General features: G+C 33.9%; 1 protein-coding gene across 1 annotated transcript in view; it reads right to left on the bottom strand.

Annotated features, from left to right (window-relative positions):
* Positions 1–5,824, bottom strand: part of LOC106677924 (alkaline phosphatase) — a gene marked incomplete at both ends in the record, with an annotated part of 709,077 nt that overhangs the window by 5,525 nt on the left and 697,728 nt on the right.

Genomic DNA, 5,824 nt, shown 5'->3' on the forward strand with positions numbered 1-5,824 from the left:
TTTTGTAATACTACAACTTTATAGTAATTCCCTAAAACATACATAATGATTTTCTGCATCGAATACAACAATTTTCTTAAATAATTACAGAATATAATCGACAGCGTTTTAGTAGTTATCTATGTACATTTATGTAACAAATTAATATTCATTTTTCTACTAATTACAACTACGAACCAGTATAACATAAATTCACGCCTGATGCGGAATACAATTTCAAATGTGACCTCACAATACAACCTAAGATCCTGAGAGGTCAACCATTACAATAGCGCAGGCCTGCGACAGAATGGGTGCTCCTGGCAAGTTGCCTTCTCCCGTTGGAACAATGTAAGAACCCTTATTTTACATATCCTAGCCATTAATCTCAACTTTCCCTGAAATAACCAGATGCTGAAATGTTAAAACATGTAAAAAACCTTTTATTTATATAAGTGATATAATTAAACACTACATTGTAATTAACCGTAGATCAATAGCTTTTTGTATGTGAAATCAAAAATTTACATTAGGCTCAATTTTGTTTATTAAATGTTTAATGTTTATATATTTTTGTAATGGGCCATATAGGTTATGATTGACCAGTCGTAATAAAACAAACAGAATATAAAGTTTATTAATTACTAAAAATAATAATTTGTACCGCTAAAACCTATGAAAGGTCCGGGGTGCAATACTTTGTAAGGAAGTACTGTTACTAAGCCAACGGTTGTGCAAGGAGGTGATTTGGTCAGAATCACGCTCGACAGCCAAATTTTAACCTAATTAAGGGTATGCACATTTGACGCTAGGTGGACCCCAGAGGACTCCTTAACGCACATGGCTAACTAACGTCTCCAGTGAAAAAAAATCTGCGCCAGCCTGATTCAAACCCAGGTCTTTGAAATTAACAATATAATTCTTTACCAGTGAACAACCCGCTCCCACGCATACACACATATATAAATTAACGCAGCCAGGATCTTTTTTAAAACAAAGTTAGACATTGTTTCCGTCAGGTTTCAGCTTTAAACTCCTTCATTAAAAACGTGTAAGGCTGGAAACGTGTTAAAAATACGATCAAAGACAAGTCTTCTTAACAAAAACTGTCAGACCCACAAGCACTTAGTTTAATGCACGGTCAGATCCTGTTAACACGCTGGAGGATTTAACAGTCGAACACGTTCAGAACACGTGGCCCCCCAAAAACACCAGTATTAGCAATTGTTATAAAATTATATTTTATTTTTGGAAAACTTGGACTGTATAGAATTTTACATTAATGCATAGTTCTCCCATTCATTTATGAATCGAATGCATTTTTGCGCATTGGAAAGAATTGTAGACAAAATTTCTGAGTTTGTACAACTCTTTGTTTTTAACAAATAGTTTGTAACAAATTATATTTTCCATAGTTATCATACTCCCGTGTCATACTCATTGTTTATCTTAAATAGCGTTTTTTTTTGCATTTTCATATGCTTCATTTTGATAGTCATTTTTAAGTCATCTACATTCTATTTTTTTTTAATTGCATAGTTATCACTACTTTGAAATTTTTAATTTAATATTTCCCTATAATAATTTGGTAAATTTAATAACTAAACATTTTCAAATAATTTCTTTTCTAATAAAAATTACACAACTATAGATTATTATATAAAATAATTGAAAAATACAACTACATATTTTGAGCCTGATATGATATATTACATTATTAAAAATAGATTTAAATCTGTACTACTAAAACTTACTAAGAGTCATAGCAGTACTTTTTAAGGAAGTACTCCCGAGCGATAGATTTATCCCCACTCCGGAGGACTCCCAAACCCACAGGGTTGACTAACAGCTACAGTAATAGAATAAATAAATTTTAGTCTTTGGAGTTTGTCGCACAGTGCCTCACCGAGTTACGCCACCCCCGATATACTACATTGTAGATTAATAATACAATATTATGTATAATGATAATATCGATGGCTTACTTTACAGGGGTGCTATGTACATTTCATCTATGTTTACAAGCAATATAATTAAAGGTTTTCTCTCTTAGGAAAATTACAAATTTTAAGTCATTTTCCCATAAGCGAGAACATTTAATTATATGTTTCATAAGGTTAGTGGAAATGTACTTCTCTTATTATTGTTTTAGATTGCAATTTTTTTATTTTCAATTCTATAAATATCATTTGTTTTTATTTGTTATTTTCTCAGGTTATTAATATATTCATATTCAATTTTTCTTATAAGTGATCTTTATTATTTGAAATTATAATAGTTTATGGTTATAGCATTGAATATAGTTAGAAGGGTCTTCTCCAAGTGCATGAACTCTACCCCAACATTATCAAATGTTAAAAAACTAAGAAATTGGTACAACAAAACATTTCAGGCCAACCAGGGCCGTTGTGGTAATTAAAAAATAAAAAGTAAGTAATGATGTATCACATATTATTTTCAATGATAGATTTATTTTTTATGAGGAAATAATGTAATAATAATTTAATTAAAAATGAAATAAATCTATTTCTAGAATAACATTTGAATAAAAATTGAGTTCCCATTATTTTTGAAAGTAAGATGTAAGAAATTTTAAGTGAACGTAGTAGTTTTACAAGATTTGGAAAACATATAATTATACAAGAATTTGGTGACGTAGCACTTGCTTTAAACTAAACGATGTTAAAAATAATAAATAAAAATAAATAATAAAACATAGAACCTATATGATGAATGATAGATCAGTAAACCCCCGATGGACATAAATAGAATTTTCACAAACGTTAGATAAACAGCCTGGCACCAGAATGAACAACGCACACATTTTATCGGCATTGCTATAAAAAGGAACCAGAATAGAATTGTAAATAGTTTTAGATAGATTCAAGCGGATTCTTCAGTATTTGAATTGTATTCATCTTCTAAATAATTTTTTTTATTCATTTTCCTCTCAGCATTTCTTTTCTATCCTCTAATTTTGGTTAGGAAGGGAGTAAAAATTTGTAATGCTGTCGAGTTTTTAAATCTGTACAAACAAAACGGCACCATTAAACATTCCAAGAGGAATGAATTTATTGTCCCATTACAGAAGACAAAATATCCCCAGAGCAGAAGTAGATCAGTGTTGAATCAGAGATAATCCAGATTTATGGAGGGATCTGCTCGGTCAGTCTGCCTTCCCATTGTGGTCTTTTAATCCGCCCTTTCTGTTCGCTGTAAGATCATGAATCAGCGGCAAATGTAACGAGAGGTCACTCCATTCTTGCTACTGGACATTACTATAACTTCACGTTTGTAAATTATTTAAAGAGCAGTTTTGAATCCATATGTACTTCTGAAATATAAAATTTATTTTAAAGTGATTGATTAAAAAATAGATACCACTCTACTTCGCTCTGAAATTAATCCATTCATTTATAGGGATGTGGAAGTGAAACTGACTTGTCATAACATTGAAATAACAAACAAGAGAATGTTTATTTATAAATTTAATTTATTAATACTCTTTCTATGCAAAAAAAAAAAATTAAATTTAAAATAATAAATATATAAATAAAAGAAAATACTGGGAATACTGAACCCTGTTTTATATATATGTAACCCAAAACCTTTTGCATACTGGACACCTATCGTCCCAATTGGAGGTATAGTTTATGTTTTGTTTTTTTTGTTGGTTTTTTAATATTATTAAATATGAAGTGGCGTTCTTGTTTTACTATTTTATTCTAACGAATGTAGATAGCCCAACTTGGGTATATTGTTTGTTATTAGTTTATATAAACGATCGTTAACTCAGATTTTTTGTGAAATTACTACTATTGATTATCTATTTCATGTATTTCACAGGCTAACTCTATTTGTATGGGGGTTGTCCCTTAAACAAATAAATAAATTATTATTATTATTATTATTACTGAACTCACTTTTTTTTTTCGTACCCTCCATTAAAAATAAGGAATACTTAAGTACAATGATGTCAGTTGAAGTGTGCTGCCTTCTTCTACCCATGGGTATTTTTAAGGGCTTTGTTGAGTGTACACTGTGTGTGCAGAATCGATGGCGCCGTATGCGCATTGAAACTATGATGAGCGGGGAGGGTCCGCTTGTGGTTGTGATAGTATTAGGTTCAGATTGCAGAGCCCAAACCTCGTCCCATGGTAAGAACATTTACCAAGGGGACATCTCCTTGCCATCTCCCAGGTGGTGGTGGAGAGGCTATTTCCCGGAACAGCGGGTTGGTGCAGGCCTTCAACCCATCAAAAAATTAGATGTGTCTCCGGCCAATGTACTCCGGCACAGAGGGCAGCTGGAGCACATCGTGGATGACAGTGTTTCTGGCCCTCTGTAACGCTGTTCCTCTTACTATCTTCCGAAGGACAGAGTTCTGGAAGCTCTGCAGTCTGTTGAGCGTGGTTCTATACATGTGTTTGAGCAGGGGCGCACCGTAGAGGAGCGTCGGTCTAATGACAGCTTTGTATATCTGGAGCTTGAGCCTCAGCGAGAGCTGCGGATATTTTAGCAGATGATACAGACGATAGCTCTTCTGAAGGGCGAGGTTCAGTCTCCCACGAACATGGCTAGAAAAAGTGACATGGCGATCGAGTGTGACTCCCAGATAGAACAGGGAGATGGAGATCCGTTGGTCGAACTCTTCAATCCTGAAGTAAGTAGGCAATGGTTTCTTTCTTTTTTGGTAAGACATCACGATAGCGTCTGTCTTGGTGGGATTCACTCTAATTCCAATCCGCTTGAGTTCGGGAGCGATGGTGTTAGCCGCATCCTGTGCATGAGACAGCGCAGTTGGAGCATTAATGCTGGAGGCATAGATGGCGATGTCATCCGCAGAGGCAGCAACCAATCCCATCGGGTATTGGATCGATACCACCGGGGCTGTGAAAAGCACGAATAGTATTGGTCCCAGCCAACCCGTGCGACGATAGACCTTTAGTTTTATTAGATAGTTTTCTATCAGTCGGCATAGAGTGGCGGGAAACTTGAAGTCTTCCAGTCGGCGGATGAGAAGCGGACGGAAGACACATATATTATACCTTAGCTGAGTATTATGAATGAAGTATTATGAATGATTTGGAGAAAAAGTAAATAAATGTATTCGACTAGTCACAACTAATGCTCTCTTATTCCTTTTCATATTGTCTATTATCTAACTGATCAGTATGCTATTCATTAGCAACTAAACTCAGTTGAGCAGCCACTAGCATTTTTTTTCCTTATTTAAATAAATATATGAATCTATATCAAAACTATAATAAAATAAAACTGATCAAATAATAAAAAAAAATTAAATTTAAGTAACTATAAAATAAATACACATTTCCACCTATGTACAATATTTATATTCCATGAAAATCCAAGACAAGCCTTGCTACCCCCGTGGAAGGAAAGCACTGCTCCAAGAAGTTCCAGCGTTACTCGCTCAGCCGCGTCACTGGTATTGGTGGCCAGTGGAGACTGAGTGAGAACGCGAGAATTTACAGTACCTTAATTGTGCTTCTACGATTTTATATGATTTTTCTAGAAAATTCGGATTTTCAATCTGGTGAAATATTACTTTAACTCTTTTCTTTATCTGGTAATTATTTTTCAGTACCATCATTGTTTATAGATAAATAGTTAAATACGATTACTTTTTAAAACTGGCATTTAAGCCCTACCAAACTCTCACTCAATTTAACGAAAGTATGTAAGTTCCGCTTCGTCCAAATTAAACGCTGAAAAAAAATCTAAATTCGATTTACTTAGGACTACATCTGGAAAAACGACTGACATGGAATCCTCATACAAGACTAAAAAGACAAGAAACTGCTCGTCGATTCCGACTATTACA

This window comes from Halyomorpha halys, unplaced genomic scaffold (genome assembly GCF_000696795.3).
Source record: "Halyomorpha halys isolate HHAL.00 unplaced genomic scaffold, Hhal_1.1 Scaffold113.1, whole genome shotgun sequence".
In the NCBI taxonomy this organism is placed as follows: domain Eukaryota; kingdom Metazoa; phylum Arthropoda; class Insecta; order Hemiptera; family Pentatomidae; genus Halyomorpha; species Halyomorpha halys.